This window comes from Protopterus annectens, chromosome 4.part0, assembly GCF_019279795.1.
Source record: "Protopterus annectens isolate FY-2018-M chromosome 4.part0, PAN1.0, whole genome shotgun sequence".
Classification (NCBI taxonomy): domain Eukaryota; kingdom Metazoa; phylum Chordata; order Ceratodontiformes; family Protopteridae; genus Protopterus; species Protopterus annectens.
The window spans coordinates 1,972,497,294-1,972,524,352 of NC_056733.1; positions in this window are offsets into that span (position 1 = coordinate 1,972,497,294).

Consider the following 27,059-nt stretch of genomic DNA (forward strand, 5'->3'; position numbering starts at 1 on the left):
TATAGAACTGATATATTTCTTATCAGTAATACAGCTGACATGTTCTAACAGCCTAGTTTTAAAACATGTGTTACTGTCCCCCACATAAAATATGTTACAAGGCCATCTAAGAGCATTCTCTATACACCTACCTCTTGAATGTACAGACTTCAACATGTCTCCCAGCCATTCCCCTCAGCAGGAATTACAGCACTAAATAATGATAGACCAGTATACCTATCCACCTACTACTGTATGACATCTGAACAAAGCCTGACATAATTGGTGGACAGAAGCCCAAATACATGGCCATACATGAAATATTGCTGTTATACACTGAGAAAGTTGCCGGTGTTACAGTGTTTGTTGTAACATATCTTTTCTGAGGGATATAAAGTCAGAAAAACAAACGGATGTTACCATCTACATAATGCAATCACCAGAGTATGCTACTGATTTGCCAAGGACAACAGCTGTCTGGGGAACAGCCCATACATAACAAGCTAACCTGTGGCCATTATGTGGATGGCCTACAGTTGAGAGCTATGCAGAGACAGAACTTTGTCAGACTGAAACCCATGCAGAAGTAGCATGTGCAGACAAACTAGCAGTATTCCAAACATATAACAGCAATACTCATATTCTTCGCCTAAGTCTTGAACCTTCACCACCATATAGTTGGCTTGTCTCCACAAGTCTTGTTGTAAGAGGTGGTAGCTCACACAACTCCAGGTTGTCTTTCTCACAAGTAAGGGAAAGAGCCAATGCCCACATGGAGTACTCATTTATAGGAGTGTGTTGCTATGACATTGGCTATTGGAAGAGCTACACAGCTGCTCTGCATGCAATTAGCAAGTGGGAACCCCAATAGGTGCACAGCTCATCATCTGGTCATGAGCATCACCTACAAAAGCCATGCTGCCACCTATTCAAACCAGCTCTATCCCTGTAGTGCACAGAGAGAGAGAGAGAGAGAGAGAGAGAAATAACAAATGAAACAAAAAGTGGAAAAGAGAAGAAAGAAAAAAGTAAGTGGAACATGTAATCAAGTAACTGAATGTAGTACTTGGTCTGTAATAATGGGAAATATGATTTGGAGGAATATATGTCCCAACAAGACGTGCTGTACTAATGTCCTGCTAAACAGCTACTATGGCCATAGCATCTGGCCCTCTCTGCAGTGGGAGATATCAAATACATGCCTCTCAACTGTACAGATCTTCACAGAATGTCCACATTTTACCATCATGTATTTTTGTCTGTTCCTCCTGAGGTCTGTACTTTTCTGGCAAATAGCTGAGGATTGAAGTCATGAGCTAATGACAAACACTTGAGTTTAAGACTCCACATCCTTAAGAATATTCATTGTTATGCTAAATGTATCATTCTACAAACTTCCTATGTTTGTAACAGGTATATTTAAAATCTATCCCTATTTATCCCCCCATCATTTTAGGCATTGTCCAGCTGTGATGCTCTGAGAGGTTGTGAGGTGGGATCACAGCCCAGGAGCCTGACTCACCTGGGAAAGGACAGCTCATATATGACCACGAAAGGGGTGTCTGTCAAACAGTTGTGACTGTGCCACTGCTAGGCCAGTTAATGGGATGTTTTCCATATCCATGTTAACTGTGATTATGAGTTTGACACATGTTTGCCTTGTAAAGCTAAGACACCTATAGAGGGCATGTGCACAGTACTGTGGCAGACATGTGTGTTGAACTGCATGTGATATATTGAATTAATAGCATTCAACTGTACAGTGTTCCGCTGGACAATAGGCACATTTGTGACTGATATCTGTAGTCACATACACATATACCTGTGTTATGTCAGACAAACCATTGACAGGTCTGTGAGTAATGGCATTGTAACATAATACCCTACTTATGATTGTTGGACATCTTCCAGGTTATCACAGTGATGTCAAATCCTACTGTGCAATCAATGTACTAATGTATGGTGCAGCTATATTAATACAGTATCAATACTGATGTCCCTTTTGACACCCATGTATGTGTGCCATTTTCCAGACATACTGCTGTAACAGGTTGAGAAGTATGACTGAGCAGCACGACTGTATATACAGTGTGCCATACCAACATTCAACAGAAATGTATACCAGGTATCCCCTGAGCACATCTATGTATGCATATGTTCAGCCGGAAGGCACAAAACTAATCACATGCCAGTTAAATAGGTTGTGCATGTTGCACATGTGTGTAATATCAGTGTCAGTGCATACAACAGACATATATGTGTACAGCTACTGGTGGTTGCATTGCCTTGACACTGATGTGGGTACTGCAGTAGGCATGATTATCAGGTATTAATCAGAGAAGTATCCACCTGTGTTATGACCCTCTGTCCATGCCTAACACTACCAGCTATATCATCACCTATATGCAGTGGATATCACAAGTGTACACATCCCTGTTGGAATGCCATGTTTGTATTCTATATGACAATCAGACCAAAGAAGATAATTTCATAATGTTTCTCATCTTGAATGTGACCCCTAACCTGTACAATTCCATTGAACTGCAGTTAAAGGTGTTTCTAGGAAGGTGAACAACTATTGCCAAGGGAAGATGTGCCATGATGTTAGAGTCCAGACCAAGACGGATGAATGCTGTAACCATCTCAAGAGGTGCATACACAAGTTTAAGGGTGTGCACACTCATTCAACTGGCTTATTGTACTGAGTATTATTTCCATATGACAGACAGGTGGGAACTGTTATGAAATGAGTTACTGTGGTGTCATGTTCCAATTGCACAAATACCAGGCAGTGTATCAGGGGTGTGTACCCTTTATATCCACTGTAGCTGTATGAACACAGCAGTACCTGACCTGTATATCCAGCCTCCACCAAGGTAGAGTAATCCCCTTTGGTGGACAGCAGCAATACACAAACCACATAATAGGTTGCTACATTGGCTGTACAGGGATACATAGGTTCAGGCAACAACTTTGAAGCAAGTCTACCTATATCTGAGCAAGCAGGTATGTTCATAGGTGACGTCCTGTAAGGCTGATTATGACTATGAATCAGACATATCCACACCACCATAGACAATTGCAACCGTGTCTCCACATATGTTGTAAGTCTCAAATGAAACAACACAATTCATCCTGTACTGGGGGTAAAGAACACCTCATACACACATGCCGTGGATATAGGCAACCTGCATCACACAAGTTAGGTGGGAACATCGCCACCCTGTCCACCCCAGTCATACATGGAGATATGCACATCAACCACACTCCTCCCCTCAGCAATGGTGAGCATGTACATATTGCCTACTGATGGCAACAGCAGCACATCTCCATGGGGCATAATAACATCAGTGTCTACCTCCTACATGAACTCAGGCATGTGCTCAGAGCTCCATCACACACCACAGTCAAACACAGATTTGCCACCATACACACACCATCCACATGGAAGATGACCACTGTCAACCATCTACACAGAAATGAATGGAGGATAGAGGATTATGCACTCAAGTGTCCAACACTGGGGGGAATAAGATAGCTCAGGGACAGGCATGTAATGCAAGATGTTACAGTCATGATAGCTTGGGGGGGGGGGGTTCCAATGTAGTGTCGATTATTTGCAAGTAATAGCCACTGTTGATGTGCATTTTGACAACTTTATGAGGTACTGTGACCTTTTCCTGTTTATGTCTTCCAGGTAACATGCAGAGTGCTCGCCTACCAGCATTTTCTGTCGGGGAAACAGACATCATCACCCAATATGTGATTGGACATTATGCCCTGTCATGTGGACAGAGAGCAGTAGATGTGCGGGAGAGGACTGCCCTGTGGAACAATGTGGTCCACAGGGTAAATGTTGCTGGCCTACACAGCAGAACTTATGTGCATGTGCAGCATCGGCCATTGACTTCAAATGCCATGACCATCAATGGGCTGCTGCTGTAGCAAGGGACATGCTAGCCACAGGTGGGGGCCCAGCCATCCAGCCCCCACTGACACCCACCGAGGAACTTCTCACCATACTTGAGCCACATGCCGAACGCACAAGCCATGATGCTGAAGGAAGCATTGTGGAGGTGGGTTGCACACATGCATTGGATGAGGAGCATGCAGGTAAGGGCCCAGTGGGGATTAGTACACTAATGTATCAGACATACATGTATCTGTATTGTATCTACATGCATGTGTCAGGTTCGATTGCAGTTGTGGATGGGGTTTTCTAATGCATAGAGGTGCACATCTATGGTGAGGACAGGACATTGTGTATTATTGCAGTTAGTACTGTAGATGTGCAGACATGCTGCATCCATCCTATAGCAAGGCCACGTGTGCATCTCTCACAACTACCTTGGGCCCTCTTGTCTGCATATGGGACAGTGGCCTGAAGCTGGTGAGTATTATATTATTCTGTTGTTGCCTGGCAATACCCCAGGCATGTGAAGCGCATGCAATTTACCATGCATGCAACCATCAGTAATAGCTATATTGCTTTATGTAATAGCTATATTGCTTGTTGTGCATGTTCACTTGTGCTGGGATTAACTGTATTACATCACAGTGGTCACCACTGAGCATTATCTGACGTGAATTCAACATTCCTGTAGCTTACCTCACAACTTGTCAGTGCCAAGACATCTGGACAGAGGCCAGCAAATTGCACTGGACAAACGGCCTAAGGTAAGATCATGCGTGACACATTACTGGTATACAGTGGATATAAATTGTGTACGCACCCCTCTTAAGATGCAAGGTGTTCCTGTTACATACTAATTAGGACCACAATATGACAGTCCACATCTCTTCCAGCCTTTAATGTGACCCCTAACAGGTACAGTTCACTTATAAAACCAAGCATCTGTACTAATGTATTGCACCTACAAGGCAGGCCACCTGTGATGGCGGCAGACGTCCTTTCAGCATGATGTTTCAGTCAGGTATGATACCTCATGCTGCCATATGTGTCAGTACACTCAGTGTGGCCTATTTGGCTAGAATACCCCTTACATGGGCATTGTTAAGGCACACAGACCACTTCCGATCACATATAAGTTTCAAACATATGGATATTCCAGGCACATCTGTACAGAGGACTGTACAATGGTTTAACCTGCTGCATGTGAGGCAGATGCTGTCACCACACTATATAAAGTAATGGCAGTGGGAGGTGGTCACCAGCTGTGTATGGTATACACATCAAAATGGTATAAGTCACACATGACATGATCCTCTCACACACACACACACACACACACACACACACACACACACACACACACACACACACACACACACACACACACACACACACACACTAACAGTTGCCAGCATTAAGATTAGAACTCCTGCCTATTTAAGCATTCTTACTATAGTGCTACACAGGTATGAAATGCGCCACAGAACCTATACATTTCAACCTCTTCCAAAGGTACTTCTAAGGTGGATGACATCAACGGGTCTACTAAATTGGAGTGAAGGGAAGTGTAAAAGGTAGTATACAGATCAAAAATGGTATGAGTCAGACAGTACACGATTTACACACACATACATACATTTGCCAGTACTGGGATTAGAACTCCTGCCTATCTAGGTACTCCTACTATAGTGCTACTCAGTTATCAGATGTGGCACAGAGTTTATAGATTGCCATCTCTTCCAAAGGTACTTCTAAGGTGGATGACATCAATAGGTCTACTAAATTGGAGTGAAGGGAAGTGTAAAGGGTAGTACACAGGTCAAAAACATAATGAGCCAGACAGTACATGATTCACACACACTTGCCAGTATTGGGATTAGACCTCCTGCCTATCTAAGTATTTCTACTATAATGCTATACAGTTATGAGACGCATCACAGAGCTTATACATTTCCAACTCAAACAAAGGTACTTGTGAGGTGCATGACATCAACAGGTCTACTAAATTGGAGTGAAAGGAAGTGTAAAGGGTAGTACACAGGTCAAAAATGGTAAGAGCCAGATAGTACATGACACACACACATACATACACACACACACACACACACACACACACACACACACACACACACACACACACACACACACACACACACACACACACACACACACACACACACACACACACACACACACGTGCGCGCGCGCACACACACAAACACACATACATACACACACACACACACACACACACACACACCACACACACACACACACGCACACACACACACACACACACACACACACACCTGCCAGTATTGGGATTAGAACTCCTGTCTATCTAGGTATGTCTACTATAGTGCTATGCAGTTACCGCATGTACTACAGAGCTTACTGAGCTTTCACATGGCCAAAGCTGCTAACTGCACAGCTGCGGTAAAGTATTACAGGTGGCAGACAGTCTGCCTTCTGTTTCACATGTACATCGTGCCAGTTCTTTCTGTCTTGTACTTCAGTTAGCATTATGTCTTGGCACTTCAACATGTTATTATATCATGAAGTGTGGCACATCTGTGAGCCACCAGCAGTACACGTAATCACAGATGTCACCCCAGTACTTACTAGTTATGTCCACCCCTCCTGGCATGTTTGAAGGGCGGTTATCTGTGCTTTCACCCATTAACCTGGTGCACGTGTCCATTCTGGGGCACTATTGCAACTGCCGCATGTACACAGACAACCCTCCCCTCTAAACTCCAAACACTCAGACCTGTGAGGGTTACCCTTATATCACCCAATGTGGACATATGCACAAATACTGGACTAGCAGGTCAAGAGGATAAGATCAACATCTGCATCACACCATGTGGAACACATAGCTCACCATGACACCCACTTTGACAGCCATGACATACAGTGAAAAGCCACACACCCACCATCCCAGAGGCACTCGATGGACATCTACCCACACAGCACAGACCAGCTAGGCAGACACCCACTCAGACACCGCAACATGGCACATGCCAAGGGGCACTTATTTAACCTACACAATGTGCCCCCAATCTAAACCCCTAAGGCTAACCACCCTGCACAATACAGTGATCATGGGTAATGTAATAATGAGGTACACACATTCCACTGACTAGGTTGAATATGGAGCAGGTAACAGCCAAATATCAATCACATGCCAGCATCTAACACATGACACAGCCAGTCATGTCATTCCACAACAACTAAGAGTATCACTCTGTATCCATTTGGGTGTGATTGACTTGGGACACACCTCCCTGGACTACATGACAAGAGACATGGTTGAACTCTCTGATTATGTGGTCCAGGCAGGTGTGACAGTAGCCCTGGGCAGTGTACCACTGTTACCCAGAATGATGCTGTGGTACTATCAACAGATGGTTGACTGAAACATTGACTTACATGTTATGTGTCATTCTCAGGGGAGCCAGGATCTCTCTGCTTGGGATGGCATGACTGACAGAACCCAATGACTTGCCATGGATGTCCTACATCTGTCACCGCTGGGTTGCCAGGTACTGGCTACGTGTCTTGCCACCCCTATGGTGCCTTATTAGGCAGTGTTCCTAATGTTATTACCACCATAACAGCTAAACATGTATGCAATCTGAGGGTCATGCCACTCAACAGTGGACATCTAACTGTCAGGATGCAGTCACTCATAGCAGTTGGAGTGGAGGACACATGTCTACTGTAATGGAGAGCTGGTTCACAGCAGCAGACAGCAGACCTGCAGTATCAGGCTATGATGCATTCCACAGCTATCAGCCCCCAAACATGGACCACACCACACCTCCACAGGTGGTGTTGTCTCCATATTCATTATGGATAGGAGCACCTCCAGACTAGTATCCCATCATAATGCATTGGAGTTACTTCCAGTACAACTGCCTTAGGGTAATAGTGCAATCCAAACCATAGCCTGTTATGGGTACACGTCTATGTCCCTAGACTTTCAATTCAAATTCCTCAACACCCTGCCATCTCTGATGGTTCAATGCAACCCTGACATAGTACAAGTCTTCAACTACCCCTCCTTCACCTGGGGAATGTAGCCAATCACTAGTACAGTGGCCCAACACTTCTGGGATTCATACTTTTCATTGCCCTAGACCAGCTCATACTGACCCCTGGTAGAGGATGCAACAACCTTGACCTGTGTTGACCACTTAAATATTGGACCTTTGCTCATCCCCAGATGTCAATCCCTGCATGGTGAGATTCACACAGGCTGTAATCAACATGAAACTCAACATGTCAGCAACACCCCCCACAAAGATAACCACCTGGCAAAAACTCTCCAAAGCTGACTTTGCAGCCATGAAAACAGGAGTGGATGTCTTCATTGCACCCATGGCAATGGGATGTAGCTGCATGACTGTGGAATCATACACATAGGCACTGTACAAACAGGTACATGAATAAAACTTATCAATAGCCAACAGGCAAAAAACAATGAACAAAACTGAAAAAATAAAAAACGATCACTGCCATGAGTAAAACGAAACACTGTTTTAATGCATCCATACGACTAAGCGCTTTCACATTCCTTTACATAGGATTCTTCAGAGTCATTTTAAACAGACAACTTACTTCACCTAAAACTTATGAATGCATAGTACAAGCCAGAGCCAACAGAACCCAGACACTGTCCTCCAAACATTGGGAGACAATGTGATGGTCCCCTGCCATTACTAAAGTGTACATCAGGAGGAGGACACTGTTGCAGGGAAAGGTAGTGTCCCATGACTGCTGAACTCCATTATTAGCCTTAAACACAACTTTGGATCTCTCGTGGAGTCCCCGACAGACATCTATGGCAGCTGAGATGCAGCAGGCACTGATGACAGTCACATCACCCTTGATAGTTACATCAACAGCCTCCACAGCATTAAACACAAGTGCTGTGAGTTACTGCACAAAGCTAATACCTATTATGAGACAACAGATATTAGTCACAGTCTTGGCAAAACATTCAGAGCCAGCTTTACCCCTCTCTCCCCACACGAGTGAAGTTCTGAGTGAATGTGTTCTCACATGATGTATCCCATTTCCATTCTAGGCATCTGTGTTTCACCAGGATGTGGCCTTGCAGCAAGGCCACAGGGTATGGCAGTGTGTTATAGGCAGGGTACAGTATGTGCAAGATAATTCCCGGTCTGTAACACAGTGATTGCATATGCTGCACAGATTATATGGCTGAGGGTTGTACATAGGTACATGTTGATGTACAGTATCTGTTGTAGAATGGAGAATGGTACATGTTCTGATTTGGACACACATCCAGTTGCTAATAACCACAGCTACAGGGGATATTCATCAACCAAACACAGTGGGATTATTATTCACACACACACACACACACACACACACACACACACACACACACACACACACACACACACACTTGCCAGTACTAAATGCCATAGGTTCATTGTTTCATAGGTGTGTAGTATGTGAATGGGCCTGAAGGCTCTAAAAGGCTAGCCCAAGGGAATACCTTGGCATTAGGCCACATGACAATAGTCCCCAGTGTGGCTCAGGAGTATAGTCACTGGAGTGGTCCCCAGAGGTGGGTATTGTATTCCCCATCCACTCGTCCAGGTGTCTGTTGTGGGTGGCCAGTGATGTGCACTGCTTCCTATGTATGTGATCTATATTCCATAACATGGGCAGTGTCTGGGTTGTGCACATGTCCCACTTGCATGTTCTTTGACATGTGGAAGTGTGCTTGAGGTCTCTGGGACATGTTGTGTGGACAGATTGGTATCTTCTAATGTCGCATTCCTGACATCATTTGGAGAGACCTGGCTATGTAACTGAGCTAGTGATTGCACCTGCATTGACAATATGATACTGGTATTCAGTGGAGTTAGTGGCATCTGTCCATACAGGGAATGTGTATAAGGCATGGTATTCCCTTTGTGGGGTACATTTGAAGACTCTACAGTTGTTGCAGGCATCCAGTGGGGAACATGGCAAAAAAGCCACTGTACACATTTATTGGGCTATGAGGGGATGGAACAGGGTGCCATGTCCCTTTACTTGCTGGATAACATACACTCAGTCAGGAGATGTAACACATCATACTTTCTGATGTCAGTGGCACTGTTGTGGTCAACAGGCATGTAGTCCACTGCAATCACACTGTGGGTACTATCTGTGAGGCAATATGCAGGGGAACTAACAATATAGTGGTTGTTGCCTAGCCAAGTGTGTTTGTGTATGCTACGTGGGTGGAGAGTAGTCTCTGAGTAATAGAAGGGTTGCTTATATTGTTGACTAATCCATACTGTCGCATTTAGAGCTGTGGATTGTCTACACCAACCTCTACTGTGTTTGACAATTGTTGGCCTTGTAATGTGGACATTGTGACATATACTAGATCCTCAACATAGCCACAAGGATTCCAAATCAGAAAGAAACCTGCTCGCAAATAGGACCTAAACGCAATTTTATTTAATTTTGTACAAACAAGCAAAACAGCGTTTTCGCTACTCTCACTAGGTAGCTTCTTCAGAGGCTAAAAAGGGTGCAAAATCAGCGCTCTTTAAATACTACGGGTACTTACAAATAAGACCCTTCCTTCACATGTTTATTAGATTAAATTCGGTCACTACAATCAATGTGATTGTAATCCAATAGTGACAGAAAACAAACTTAATATAGCAAAAAGCCACTTCAATACAATAAAATACAATAATTAAAACATACAATTACTCGTGTATAAAGAGCATAATAAGTCACATGTAATTGCACATTAAAAAGTGTACAAACTTTTAAGCACTTATACAAGTCAAGGCTAAAGGAATAGAAGTGTACTCACACAATAATTAATTAGTTGTGTTCACCATACATACAAGTAAAAACCTACAAGCAGTAGGTTAAATGGCATACTACCCTAAAAGTATATGGCAGCCTAAAAAGGCCTATTTAAGTTGGTATTAAAATTTAAAAATATAAACAATAAGTGGACAACTTGTAAGAAACAGTAGACAACCTTATATTAACTACATGTACAAGTTATTCACAAGCATGGCAAAAGAAGTCATGCCTCATCCCACCGCAAAAATAAAACAGTAAAAACCATTTAAAGCCTTTCAAAGCTTAAGCAAAAATAAAAATAAAAAATTTGTTCATACTCATCTCAAGTATGATTTTAGCTTTAGGAAGGGAGCTATATTGCAACTTTTGTTCAGACCTGGTGCATTAAAATCATCCAGTTTAAGTTGCCATAAAAGCTCTCGAGTTTCTAATACAATAGAAGTGGGACCTCCTCTAAGAGGGGTTGGTAGGTGGTCAATTCCCATGAAAACAAAAGAGTGCCCTGGGAAGGAATCAATATGTTTGGCCAATGCATTTTCGCACTTCTTGTTTCTAATAGCGTACAAGTGCTGATAAATCCTATCTTTAAACCTTCTATCCGTCTTACCGACATAGAAGGCAGGACAACATGTGCAAAATGCTGTGTAAATGATCGATCTAGTGTCACATTTTATTCTATGGCCAATAATGTATTTCCTTCCTGCTATACAAAAGGTGCTGCCAGTTTTTATGTGAGTACAAAAGTTGCATGCTCCACAAGCAAACGACCCCTTTGTCCTAGAGTAATCATCGCCAAATGAACTACTTTGTAACAAGTCTTTGATGTTTCTCCCTCTCCTAAAAACCACAATAGGTTTCTCACCCAATTTATTAATCATCAACGCATTACTGGAAATAAAAAAACAATTCTTATACAAAATGTTTTGTATGGCATGCGAATTCAGACTAAATGTCGAAATAAAACTGCATGGGTACTCATTTTGTAGAGAAGATACTGGGAGCTCAGTAGGATCAGGTGAATTCACATTTTCAAAAGGAATCACACTTTGCACAGTATCAGTAGTCAAAGGGGACAAAGGTGAAAGAAGAGGTTTATAAAAACCACAAGATCTTTTATTCATCACTTCATCCATTATGTCCTCAACTAGTCGCTGTGGGTAACCACGGTTACTAAAAAGATCTCTCAACATTTCACACTCTAGTATAAAATCAGCCAATTCACTACACATCCTCACCGCCCTAACTAGTTGCCCTTTTACAATAGCTTTTTTATGCTTAAAGGGATGCAAACTAGTATAGTGGAGAAAAGAATTCACATACGTATCCTTTCTAAAGATAACAGATTTTAAGGAACCCGATGTTCCTACCCTAGATAATTTAACATCAAGGTAGTTGGTCCCTTCAACGTCAAAATGGTAGGTAAATCTAAGAAAGGCAGTGGTAGAATTCAAGTAGTGGGCAAAAGAATGTGCTAAAGCAGCATCACCCTTAAAAAGGATGAAAATATCATCCAGAAAACGGGTGTAGTAAACTATTTTACCTTTCCATTCAGCGTTGTTGAGAACAAAATTTCTTTCCCAGTATGTCATGAACAAGTTGGCCATGGCTGCTCCACATGGGGAGCCCATGGCCACTCCTTGCCTCTGAATGCATATGTCTCTCTCGAACATAAAGAAATTTGAAGACAAGATGATATCCAGTAATTCAGTGATGTTATTAATGTCACTTTTTGGTGCCCCAAGATCATTCAAAAGCAAGTCAATCCACTCTAGGGCTTCCTGGTGTGGAATGGATGTATATAAATCCACCACATCGATGGTCAAAAAGTTAATGTCAGCATCTAGTGTTATTTTATTCAAATTGGATAAGAAAGACCATGAATCTTTGCAGATACTAGGTATGAGCTCCACATACTTGGTCAACAATGAATCAACATATTTAGAACAAGGGTAGGTAATGGATGACCTGCCGTCAATTAGAGCTCTCATTGGGGGGTCCCCAAGGTTCTTATGGACCTTGGGGATCCCAAACATAACAGGAGTCCTAGCATACAAGATGTCAATGTATTTCAGAGTATCTTCATCTATTCTACCACTAATAAACAGATCCCTAAACTAACCCCTAATCCTGTTTGAGCAAGTATTCATCTCATTAGTAGAAGAAATTTCATAAGATTCAGCATCTAGGACCTTATGCATTCTCTCAACATAGTCCCTTTGCTCAAAGATGGCTAGGCCTCCCCCCTTGTCTGGTTTAATAATCCTGACACCAGAAGAACGCAATTCGCTAAGAGCTAACAATTGCTCTTTAGAAATATTGAACTGGTTACAGGTGGAATCAGGATTCTTCATCATAAATCTGATATCTTAAAGCCACATGTAAAGGTGGATTGAATACACTCGGGAGCTTCAATTTGGGAGCAGATGGTCGTGTAGTGTCATAAAACAGTAATTTTAGATTTAATTTCCTAACATAGCATTTAAGGTCAATCAAGACCCTAGCTACATCACATTTCCTAGAAGGAACAAAGGTGTTACCCAAAGACAGAAGCTCCACTAGTTCTGGTTCCAATAGGAGGGTAGAGAAGTTATAGATAGTAAAGTCACCCCTTTTGTTAAAAATGATTTTTGGGGTAACCTCCGTAACTTCACCTGTCTTAGTACCTAGTGGTTCCAATTCCTGTTCCCCCTCCGTTGTCTTTGGTTGTTCCTGTTCCCTAAAAAAAACATTATCCCCATTTTGGTCACAATTAGAATCAAGGTTATGTGCTAAAGCAGATGTTTCATTCTGCCCACCACTCTTGTCCTGCCTATTTCTATTCCTATTACTTCTACGAAGAGGTTGTTCATCTCTAACCCTAGTGGCATGCCCTGATGTATTAACTGACTCTACCATGTCCTCTGCTTCCATTGGGTCCAATATCTCCTCCCTAGAGGCAGTATTAGCAACACTACATAAATTAGGGAAAGCCTTATCCTTAGAATAAGCAAGTCTATCCCTATATAGTTTTTTAGACTTATTAGACTTGAGTTTGACCATGTACGTGTCAATACTTGAAAAGATACGGGCATGGTCATACTTAAATTGTAGAAAAGCACTATTAATTTTAACTTCCTCATCCAAATCACAAACTTCTTTAGTTAGTTCATCAATACAAAAAGAATAATGTTTGACAAGCAATTCCAACAGTTGTAAACCTTGTGTCTGGAATAATAGTCTCAAGTCTGTCAAAAAAGCGTTACTATTTAGGAAACTCGAGGGAGCAAAATTGTTCCTTAAGCCCTTAGGAATAATACCCTCGTTTAGACATTGTTTAAAATAAGCAACTTCAAGTTGCATTTTTCTCAGTTTAAGAGTCTTAGAGTCCAGTAGCTTTAATTTGTCAGTTAAACAGTCAGGAAAGTTATCACAAGAACTTTGGTTCTGCACCGACGAAGCATCATTAAAAGGCTTTGTAAATAGCAAAAAGTCACCTGTATTAGAAATCCATTCGGATATCGGTGCTACGCCAATAAGTGCCTCTTCCCGACCATTTGCAGCTATACGTGAATTAGGTTGCAGGTTAGAAGACTCGCCCACAAGAGTATTTGTAAAAGAAGCGGCCATTCTAATCGGTTGCGCCGCCGGTATAGATCCCTGGGTGCTTGTAAAGCATCTGCTTGCAGCACTTCGATTGTTTAAAGTATCCACATTGTCACAAGCCCGTAATGGGTATGTTCTCTCCAAAACAGAGAAGCATTCGTTTAGGGCTTCAATCTTTTGCGTCAGCGTCAAGAGCAGGTTAGGTACACCGGTAACATCCAAGTTAGATGGTTCCAACATAACAGGGCTAGCAGGACTCTCCATAGACTTGGAATCAACGAAAAAACAGCAACAAACTTGGTTAAATCCACACACCAACGTAGCCACAAGGATTCCAAATCAGAAAGAAACCTGCTCGCAAATAGGACCTAAACGCAATTTTATTTAATTTTGTACAAACAAGCAAAACAGCGTTTTCGCTACTCTCACTAGGTAGCTTCTTCAGAGGCTAAAAAGGGCGCAAAATCAGCGCTCTTTAAATACTACGGGTACTTACAAATAAGACCCTTCCTGACGTTGAAGGGACCAACTACCTTGATGTTAAATTATCTAGGGTAGGAACATCGGGTTCCTTAAAATCTGTTATCTTTAGAAAGGATACGTATGTGAATTCTTTTCTCCACTATACTAGTTTGCATCCCTTTAAGCATAAAAAAGCTATTGTAAAAGGGCAACTAGTTAGGGCGGTGAGGATGTGTAGTGAATTGGCTGATTTTATACTAGAGTGTGAAATGTTGAGAGATCTTTTTAGTAACCGTGGTTACCCACAGCGACTAGTTGAGGACATAATGGATGAAGTGATGAATAAAAGATCTTGTGGTTTTTATAAACCTCTTCTTTCACCTTTGTCCCCTTTGACTACTGATACTGTGCAAAGTGTGATTCCTTTTGAAAATGTGAATTCACCTGATCCTACTGAGCTCCCAGTATCTTCTCTACAAAATGAGTACCCATGCAGTTTTATTTCGACATTTAGTCTGAATTCGCATGCCATACAAAACATTTTGTATAAGAATTGTTTTTTTATTTCCAGTAATGCATTGATGATTAATAAATTGGGTGAGAAACCTATTGTGGTTTTTAGGAGAGGGAGAAACATCAAAGACTTGTTACAAAGTAGTTCATTTGGCGATGATTACTCTAGGACAAAGGGGTCGTTTGCTTGTGGAGCATGCAACTTTTGTACTCACATAAAAACTGGCAGCACCTTTTGTATAGCAGGAAGGAAATACATTATTGGCCATAGAATAAAATGTGACACTAGATCGATCATTTACACAGCATTTTGCACATGTTGTCCTGCCTTCTACGTCGGTAAGACGGATAGAAGGTTTAAAGATAGGATTTATCAGCACTTGTACGCTATTAGAAACAAGAAGTGCGAAAATGCATTGGCCAAACATATTGATTCCTTCCCAGGGCACTCTTTTGTTTTCATGGGAATTGACCACCTACCAACCCCTCTTAGAGGAGGTCCCACTTCTATTGTATTAGAAACTCGAGAGCTTTTATGGCAACTTAAACTGGATGCTTTTAATGCACCAGGTCTGAACGAAAGTTGCAATATAGCTCCCTTCCTAAAGCTAAAATCATACTTGAGATGAGTATGAAAAAATTTTTTATTTTTATTTTTGCTTAAGCTTTGAAAGGCTTTAAATGGTTTTTACTGTTTTATTTTTGCGGTGGGATGAGGCATGACTTCTTTTGCCATGCTTGTGAATAACTTGTACATGTAGTTAATATAAGGTTGTCTACTGTTGCTTACAAGTTGTCCACTTATTGTTTATATTTTTAAATTTTAATACCAACTTAAATAGGCCTTTTTAGGCTGCCATATACTTTTAGGGTAGTATGCCATTTAACCTACTGCTTGTAGGCGGTTACTTGTATGTATGGTGAACACAACTAATTAATTATTGTGTGAGTACACTTCTATTCCTTTAGCCTTGACTTGTATAAGTGCTTAAAAGTTTGTACACTTTTTAATGTACAATTACATGTGACTTATTATGCTCTTTATACACGAGTAATTGTATGTTTTAATTATTGTATTTTATTGTATTGAAGTGGCTTTTTGCTATATTAAGTTTGTTTTCTGTCACTATTGGATTACAATCACATTGATTGTAGTGACCGAATTTAATCTAATAAACATGTGAAGGAAGGGTCTTATTTGTAAGTACCCGTAGTATTTAAAGAGCGCTGATTTCGCGCCCTTTTTAGCCTCTGAAGAAGCTACCTAGTGAGAGTAGCAAAAACGCTGTTTTGCTTGTTTGTACAAAATTAAATAAAATTGCATTTAGGTCCTATTTGCGAGCAGGTTTCTTTCTGATTTGGAATCCTTGTGGCTACGTTGGTGTGTGGATTTAACCAAGTTTGTTGCTGTTTTTTCGTAGATCCTCAACATAATAATTTAGCAAAACCCGCCCCCCAACAGATCCTGTTATTACACAATCACACCAACCCCCACACAGGATACTGATGCAATAACTACACACCCTTGCCAGTACTGAGTTTCAAACCCCTACCTAGCTTTGCCTTGCATTTATCGCATGCACCACAGAGCTTATAGGATGGATGCTGTCTCAAGGTACTTCTAAGGTGACGAACATCACCAGCCCTTGTAAATACAGGCATTGGGTGATGTAGTGGGTGAGAGATTCCAAAAAATATTTTACCCTACACACACATTTACATCTGCTAGGGATAGGGTTGCCACCTTCGTTCACGGCTAAAACCGGAGCCACGCCACGCCCCTCGCGTCACCAGTAACTCCGCCCGCCCCACCCCCTCTCCTGCCAACAATACCGCCCATTTTGTGATGTCACAACAGCATCACTCAACGGGAACGCCCTCTTTTTTTGTTCCCGCCGCCTGCTTTTGGCTGATTTGCTATGCTTTTCTGTAAGAAAAGCATAGTAAATCAGCCGATCAACGGGAACGCCCTCTTTTTTTGCTCCCGCCGCCTGCTTTTGGCTGATTTGCTATGCTTTTCTGTAAGAAAAGCATAGTAAATCAGCTGATTTACAAACTCCGATAGTCTGTTTCCTTTTTGAAACAGAATACCAGAGTTTGTACAGTGTTTTCTGGACTACCGGAGAATCAGTTTGATTTCCTGATAGTCCGGAAAAAAAACGAAGGGGTGGCAAGCCTAGCTAGGGATGAGGTTGAAACCTCTATCTAACTATCTTTTCTGACCATTATGTTACACATTTACCACATGCACCACTGACCTTACATGGTTTAAGGCTGCCAACAGGTACTTCTAAGGTGGATGATATCTGCAGGACTGCTAAAATCAAGCACTAAGATGTGTACTGGGTGTAAATGGGGCCAAAATCTTTGAAGTATGGACAAACATATGTACACACACAAACACTTGCCACGGATGAGATTCAAACCCATACCTATGTAGTTATTGCTACTACAGTGTACCACATTTATCGCATGCACCATTGAGCTTATAGGATGGACGTTGTCCAAAGGTACTTCTAAGGTGAGGAACATCACCATCCCTTGTAAATACTGGCATTGGATGATGCAGTGGGTGAGAGATTCTAAAAAATATTTTACCGTACACGCACATTTACATTTGCCAGGGGTGAGGTTCAAACCTCTATATAACTATCTTTTCAGACCATTTTATTACACATTTACCACATGCACCACCAATCTTACATGGTTTAGGGTTGCCAACAGGTACTTCTAAGGTGGATGATATCTGCAGGACTGCTAATGTCAGGCACTGAGATGTGTACTGGGTGTAAATGGGGCCAAAATCTTTAAGGTACAGACATACATATGTACACACACAAACACTTGTCAGGGATGAGATTCAAACCCCATACCTATGTAGTTATTGCTACTACATTGTTCCATGTTTATCGCAAGTGGAATGGAGCTTACATGTTGGAGAGCTGTGCAAAGGTATCTTTGAAGGTGAGTGACATCAGCAGCAGTGCTAAAGGAGGTGGAAGGGAAGCGTTGTAAGTGTGAATGACCACAAAATCAGGTCTCTACAGGGATACACACACTCTCTCACACAAACTCATTTACACGGTTGCCAGGATTAGGATTGGAACACCTACCTAACTAGTTTGCTACACTATAGTATTACACAGTTATCACAAGCGCCATGGAGCTTATATGTTGGAGAACTGTCCAAAGGTATTTTTGAAGGTGAGTCATATCAGCAGCAGTGCTGAAGGAGGGGTATGGGAGATTTAGTGAGTGTGAATGGCCTCAACCACATTCATCTAGGAACACACACACACACAACTTTACATTTGACAGGACTGAGATTACAACTGCTACATGGACATCTATTTGTACTGTAGTGTTACACAGTTATCACAAGCACCACTGACACTATAGGGCTGAGGGCTAACCAAAGGTATTTCTGTTCTGCAGTGAATGACATCAGCACATTATGATATATAAGCCAATGGGATGTGTAGTGGGTGGTACAGGCCTCATAATGCGATTTTCTCTGTCACTGTCTGTCTTTCTCTTCCCCACGTCTCTGTGTGCGTATGTTTGACATATTATATTATGTTGGCCTTAGATATGTGCGTGTATTCCTATCCAATGTGTGTGTGTGAAGTATCAATGGTGTACAATTTGGTGTGTGTGCACGGACAGCTGAGAATAACCAATATCTGTAGTCCACTGTGTTGTGAGACATGGGTTTCACTTCTCTAAGTGTAGGAGCATGCCCAGTATGACCTTCTATATTGAGTTTGTGCATCCATTCCAGGGAGGGTTGGACTCCATTTCAGGGTTTTGTGTGCTACAGCTACACCTAGCAAACTGTTTCTGCAGGATATCTGTAGATAGGTTGCCAATACACAATGGGCTTAACATACAGGTGATACTGTAACTATTGCTGTCTGTGCTGCTTGTGTGACATGTTTGGTTGTAGCATAGATATTCTGACAGATGTACTGTTTTACACTGTGATGTGTCATGTCATCAACTACTGGCAGTTATCATTCTTTGTTCACAGTTATTTACCGGGAAATACAAGATGAATGAAGCTGAGACCAATATTCTGAGGCATATAGATTACCCATTCTGGCACACACCTGCCATTGTGGAGGGGTAGCTACAGACAATAGACTGCGGGTTCTGTGTAAATGGTGCAGCACCTTGTTAGTATGCTGGATGGGGTTCCCCTCCTTGTACTTTCTCAACTTCACAGAATGGCCATATCCTGCTGGGGCCATACCTCTCAGTTGTGCAGATACACCCAGGTTATTCAGAGGCAAGACTCATATATTTGGTCAGTTTATCTTCACATTGTGGTTTACAAGTGGTTTTTGTGGCTATTCATTCATGGGTTTGCAGTCGGGAGTGGTATGGGCGGACATTAGAGATTCAGACTTCACACACTCCATGACATCCATGCTTTTACACCCCCCCCTCTGTTATTCTCTCCTCCACCTAACATTATGTAAGCAATATCTCAGAGGTATCCCTATAGTTGGGCCTTTATCCCAATAGTATTTATGGCGTGATCCGCAATCCTTGCAGTAGGACATGGGGAGGCATGCTACTGGCATTTGTCAACATGGCCTTGCACTTGTTTTCTATTTACTGTTAGGTTTTTAGTTGGGACCCCCTGACATTCCATACATTGGCACTATGGGTGAGGCATGGGCTTTGCCAGTGGACGGTAGGCCATTTGAGAGTGCTGCAAGCCATCTATTACTGCATTTCTACATGGGATTGTGGGGGGGTGGTGCACACCTGTAGACTTTAACATTTGAAATGGCTGTACTGGTATTTCTGTTACTCTGTTTGCTTCCATTTCATATTGTATTGTGACCTATCATGCAGACAGGAGGCATATCAGTAGAGTATACATGTTAGATCTTAACGGCATATATTTCAGTTTCAGACGTCTTACCCTTCAGAACTGGAATGCCACTGTCAGACCTGTTGTAGTATGTCTGTGTAGGTCTGGTGGGGGGCTGTTCACCATTGCTATCATTTGGGGGCCTTAGCCCAGAATTTCTTCATGGTCATCTACACCTGTCCTGCTGGGTGAGGCTGGTGGTGGATATGTGGTCCTCATTGACATCCATGTATGTGACCTATTGACACCCACAGTTTTTTGGGACATCACATGTACTGCAGTGGGGGTTGTTACCTTGTGTAGCGCTGCCTATTATGTTGACACCAGTATTTGTTATGAATTTCATGCTATCCCATATAGCTGTCTGCTGCTATCCTATTCAACCATCTAATTCTCTTGCATGCTTGCATCCATATCATACATACAAGTATGAGAACATACCACTCCATTCAGTAATTGATAGGAAGAGTGACTTACCTTGTTGCTAGGCCAGTATTGAGGACAGTGCTGGAGGGCTGACTATGTTGGATGCACATAGTACACTCCTTGTACATGGTAAAGCACAGGTAGTGTCATGTTTGGCATCCCTTTTATTGTATGTGCAAGTCAGAGAGAGGTATCAGTCTCCATGTCCCTACAGTGTCAGTGTATGTGCTATTAATTGCCTCTTTGCCAAGGCCTGGGCATACTGTGCACGCCTCCTTCTGCCTACAGGGGCAGGCTCAGGATGTTCCTCCTCTGAGTCCCTCTGTGCCTGTGCTGGCCTTGGCAATGGTGGGGGTTGTGTGGCCCTGCCCCATGCTGTTCCTGCTGCAGCTGTTTCTGCAGGATCATATTGTGTAGCATGGCACATACTATGAACATTTGTGTACATGTAGCTGGAGAGTACTGCAAGGCTCCACCAGATATGTCAAGGCAGCAGAACTATGACTTGAGCATCCCAAACACATGCTCTACAGTGATCCTGGTTTGTGTGTGAGCCTCATTATGGTGTTCTTGTTTGGGTGTGTGTTCATTTCTGAATGGTGCCATCAGGCATGGCTCCAAGTGAATAGCCAGCATCCCCCACTAGATGGCCATATGGGATGTCCCCCCTGGAAAACACCTGATACAGCTGTGAGCAATGCCAGATGTGGGAGTCGTGATAGTTTAGGTTCATAGGTAGGTACTAGGCTATCTGCCCAAAGGCATTTATAAGCCTAGCCAGAATGTGTTGGCTTTCGCCACCCCCTTAGATTAGTTCCCTGTGCCTCTGTCCAGCAGAGCCATTGAAGTGATCCCTGGGGTAAACTTTCTCTTTCCCATCCACTCATCGAGGTTTGTCTTGAAGAGGGTTAGTGAGGAGCTCTGCCTAATGTAGATTGGAATCTTGTTCCAGAGCATGGGAAGTCTCTGGGACAGGACTCTATCCCTCCAGCATGTCATATTTATGGTTGTGGTGAGGTTTAGATCCCTGGAGTGTGTGGCCCAAGGGGATATAGTTTACTTTAGGTGGAGCATGTCCATCAATTCTGGATTGGACATGACTTGTATGTCAGGCAGAGATCACCTCTGGGTAGGCAGTATGCAACTGAGTACAGCTGAAGTTTCTTCAGTCGAGCTGCATAGGGCATTTGCTTGAGGCCAGTGATCCTCTTGGTGAGGTACTTCTATGGTCTTTCCAATTGTTGCAGGTGTCTTGTAAGGTACATCCCAAATGGGGCATTGTACTCTATGATGGGTCTGATGAGTGATGCATAGAGGGGCCCAATGACCTCTTTCGATCTGGATGCAAACCCTTTTGTGATTAGGTGGGCCACATAGAAGGATTTTCTAACCACTTTGGCAAATTATCAAAGGAGAGGGTACTATCTACTTGGGTCTCCAGATCCCTTATTACGTCTTCCATATTTAGGGGGCTACCACCTATGTGGTAGTTTGTGGGTACTTTGTTTTTTTCCAAAGGGAATGACTATGCACTTTTTGGCATTTAGCTTGAGGCCATGGTTTTGACACCAAGTGTCTGTCTCAGTGAGACCCTTTTGGAGGATGTCTGTGTAAGCCAGAGAGTCAATTATAGCCCCTACTTTGCAGTCATCTGTGAACATGGTCAGCCATAGTCCTCATGTGCTTGCCTGTACATCTGAGAAGTATATGCCGAACAGGAGGGGTCCTAGGACTGAGCAGTGGGGAACGCCACTTGTAACTGGTTTACAGTCAGACCTAGCTCCTGCAACTCTTACCATGTGGGTTATGTCCGTGAGCCAGTTGGCAACCCATCTCGTGACGTAGGGGTTTATGCTCAGGCTGGTGAGCTTGTCTATAACACCTGAGTGGGGAATGGAGTTGACATCCTTTGCAAGGTCTAGGTAGGCTGTGTGGACCACCCTTCCCTCGTCTATAGCCTTGGTAACTGTCTCAAAGAAGTCCACCAGGTTTAGGAGGCATGATCTTCCCTTAACAAAGCCGAACTGGGTACGGTCCAGTGTTTGGAGGTTTCCAATGTCTCTGTTAATGAGATCCATGATGATGCACTCCATACCTTTGCAGGGCTGCCAGCACTCACATTCATGAAAATGCCCTGGGCATCGCACATGACCTGGAGGTTGATGGAGGGGAAGCCCTTGCGGTTTATGTACACCCTGTCCCACTCACCGGGTGGTGCTTTGATGTGGATGTGCGTGCAAGTCTATAGCACCAACTACCTCAGGGTATTCTGCTATACTGTGGAAGAGATGCATACATGTGGTCAGCACCTCAAGGGTGGTGGGGAAATATATGTGCATATTGGCATGTTGTGTCATGGCATCCAGGAACTGGTGGAGTTCCCTGGATGCTGATACCTGTGAGACCCCCATGATATTCCCAGTTGGTCTTTGGAAGGTACCTGTGGCTAGTATTCTTAAGCCTAGACATACATTGGTATGCACTGGGATGGGTTCCCCTCTATTAGTTCTGTGTGTAAGGCATGGCCACCACAGCTGAATGATTTACTGTAGAATGTCCCTGTCCACCCTATAGCACTCTACTATCTCCAGCTCATGTAGGCACTGGTAGGTTACCCTGGGTCTGTACACTCTCCTCCTCCTCCTCACTGTGGGTCAGTTGTCAGCATTCTCCTCCTCACCACCCTCAGTCTTTAGCACATATTGATGGAGTAAAGCAGCAGCAGCCTTTAACATTTTTAGTTAGTTTTGCCAGTTAAAAATCCCCCGTCTGTGTACACCGGTGGTGTAGAGTTTCTGGCAAAAAAACAGTCTGTAGGGTGTTTGCATAGTTTATATTAGTGTGCTGGGCTGCTGCATGTGTAATTGGCTGATTCTGATACATTCCATCTGGCAGCTATGCTAGTTCTCCTTGATTGCCTTCCTAGTGCTGTTTCCCTTTCCCAGTTCCTCCCTATTTAAGTCCTGAGGTGCGCCATGCATACCCAGTGCTCAAATGTAAACAGTGCTGCCATTTCCTTTTTTTTTTTTTTTTTTTTCTGTTTAAAACCTGGTGTGAGGCACGCACACCCGTTTAGGCTATGTACACGCTGCTCAGGCACATCTGACACACTCCCTTCCTTAGCTGTGCTTAGCTAAGGGCAAACATGGGCCACAGAGCTCCAATGAGCTTACAGCAAGCATGACACACCCCCTTATGAAGTTATTGAGCTCTTAAACTTGCACTGTTGTATTGCTGCACCTACACGGTTAGGTACAAGCTGACACTTTGAAGAAATCTGTGATTCAGTATAACTCCCCTCATCTGCATACCCCAGTGTGTAAGTCCTTAGTTACTGCATTTAGATGGACCCTTTCACCTTGACAACCAGTGCTCCCTGGTATTGTTTACATTCTGCATGCCACTGACTATAATGGCAAAATGCAGAATTATCTTAAAATTTACTTTTGTCTTTTTAAATATTTTTACTCTAAGTTTTAACGGCCATGATCGGCCAAAAAAAAAGTTTAATTTTATAAAAAAGTAAACTGTTATTAATGCCAATGGCCTTATATTTGGCCATTGGCATGTGTGTTTGACTGTCATACATGCTTTCCATGAGCTGTCCTGCCTCCATTTGCTCAGATGCAGAAATTTATTTTATTTTATTTATTTATTTTACATTTGTTAACCGGGCTAGTCTGGCTGGATACATTGTCCATTTTCAGCAGAGGCCCGAGGAGAAAAGCTCCATTAACAGACTAGTAAATTACAATAAAAAGAACAACAATCAAAATCACAATCAACACAGAACCAATCATACAAAAAATGTAAACATACAAGCAAATAAAAGACAAAGTTGTTATTGGTGTAGTGAAATGCAGAAATATTATAACAAGAAAAAAACAAAGGAGAGGCAACATTATTTAGTAGAAATTGCTATAATAAGACTGACTCGTAAGGGAGAAGAATTGAAATAAGTTGACAGATAGAGAGTCAAATGAACTGTACACTATTTACAATTTAGAATAGAACAACTTTTGCCAGAGCACTAGTATAGGAGCGAGATAAGCATAGAAGAGATTTGCATAAAGTTAGAAAAAGAAGAGATGACAAATTGCGTAGTTATAGCATATAGTAGGAGCAAAAAGTGAAAGAAAGTACTGCAGGTGGGTTAGGATAGGGAAAAAATCAAAGGTTGAGAACAACCAGTAGGAGTGAAAAAAAAAGGGGGGACTAGAAATAGGGGACTATATTTCTGAGCTCAGTCAGGATTAGAGCATGGGCAAAGCCAGTGGGTTTGTAAGTGGTTTCTTATTTGTTTTTTGAAAAGGTGAGATGAGCCCAGGGTGGTCAGGTGTATGGGAAGTTTGTTCCAATATGATCCTACAGTGTTGGCAAATAAGGAGTCACCTGCTTTATTGTGGGATTTGAGAGTAGTTACTAGAAGCTTACTGGCTGAGCGAAGGGAAGTGAGATTTTTATAAGGGGTGATGAGGTTATTAAGTATGGGTGTGTTGGATGGGTAATGTAGAATTTTATAAGTGATGACTAATTGTTGTAGAAGTATTATGTTCTGAAGTTCTAGCCAATTGAGTTTTTTTAGATTGAGACAGTGATGAGTACGGAAAGGGGAACCTGTGGCAAACCTGGCAATACTATGGTATGCTGTGTTAAGTTTTGAAGGTTAGCTCTTGAAAGGTTGATAAAAGATGGAGAGGCATACAATAGTGTGGAGATGAGGTGAGTTTGGGCGAGAGACACTCGGGTAGTGGCAGTAAGAAAAGGCTTTAGTCTGTAGAGGGTACCTATTTTTTTATTAACAGTCTTGATGGTAAGATCAATGTGGTAGTCAAAGCTTAGCTGATTGTCTATAGTAACGCCTAGTAGTTTAGTGGAACAGTCAGGTTTGATGATAGTGCCATTACAGGACATAATGGAAAATGAGATTGGGGCAGATTTAAGGGTGGGGGTGAAAAGTAGTAATTTAGTTTTTTTGGGATTAAGGAGGCGACAGATGTGTTGGAACCATTTTTCTGCTGCTGTAAAGACTTTTTGGGTGGAGGAGTTGAGTTCTTCTGGAGATAAAGCAGAGCAGATGAGAGTGGAATCATCAGCATACTGTATACAAGTGGTTGTAGGAAGTGAAGTTGGTAGGTTATTAATAAAAATGGAGAAAAGGAGGGGGCCTAAGATGGAACCTTGTGGGACACCAATAGTGATAGGGAGCTGAGAGGATAGATGGCTGTCCCAGAGGACTGCTTGTTTTCTATCTTTCAAGTAGGAGTCAAACCACTGTAGTACAGATGGATCAAGTGAGAGGGATTTTAAAGTATCTAGGAGAAGTTGATGGTTCACCATGTCGAAAGCTTTTGAGAGGTCAAGGAATAATGCAGAGGAGTAGAGGTTATTATTGCGATTTTTGTTGATCACGTCTGTGAAGGAGAGGAGGGCAGTGGAAGTACTGTGGTGGGGCCTAAAACCATGTTGTGAGTCTACGAGTAGGTTATTTTGCAAGAGATGATACAGGAGCTGATGGTGAATGCAACGTTCCATAATTTTAGATAGTGGGGATAGAAGGGCTATTGGTCGGTAATTAGAAAGTTAGTTGGAGTTACCTCCTTTATGGAGGGGAATGATATGGGAGATTTTCCAGCAGGATGGGATGGTAGATTCAGTTATAGTTCTGTTAATTAATATGGAGATTGGGTAAGCTAGTTCAGCTGCTGCTAGTTGTAGATATTCAGCTGGAAGTTTGTCAGCTGAAGGGGTGCAAGGTTTAAGTTTAGAGAGTTACTAACTGAATACATTTCTGCTCTGACACTGTTCCTGCATGGAGTCCAGCCAGCTTCGTGGATCACAAAATCACCTAATTTGCATGTTTTTTACCAGCAAATGTGGTGATTTGCATCCCGCACAGCTTTCCGTGCAGGAAGAGTGTAGGGCCGTTTGTGCACATGAAAATGGCACTTTCCTGGATTGCTCGGCGGCCATTTTCCATGCAGGAGCTCATACACTGTTCCTGCATGGAAACCGGCCGTTCGTGAATCCCGGGAATTATATATGCAAAATCTAGCAATTAACTCTGGTCTCAAAACAATAGAAAGAATTTGCTGGCCCAGACATCACGTCTCCGAGTTTGAGATCAAACTCATGCAGTGCTTGACTTATCAGCTTTCTTCCAGCAGAGCGCACTGTGGTTACATTTTTGAAGCTCAGTACAACATAGCTTAATCATAACATATATTCCTCTTTTACATTTGTAAAACCAGCCTGTGGATTATATTAATATTTACAAATCACATAGAATTATTTACAAGATTCTATATGGCTGGGCTGGCAGCCTTTCAGTTTTTCACACAAGCCTTTAAGTGTTAGAGAATACTAATTGAAGTTTTTTCTAGACTAATGGAAACCTTTTTATGTTGGATTTTCTAAAAGACTGAATTGATTTTTTTTTTGTCATTT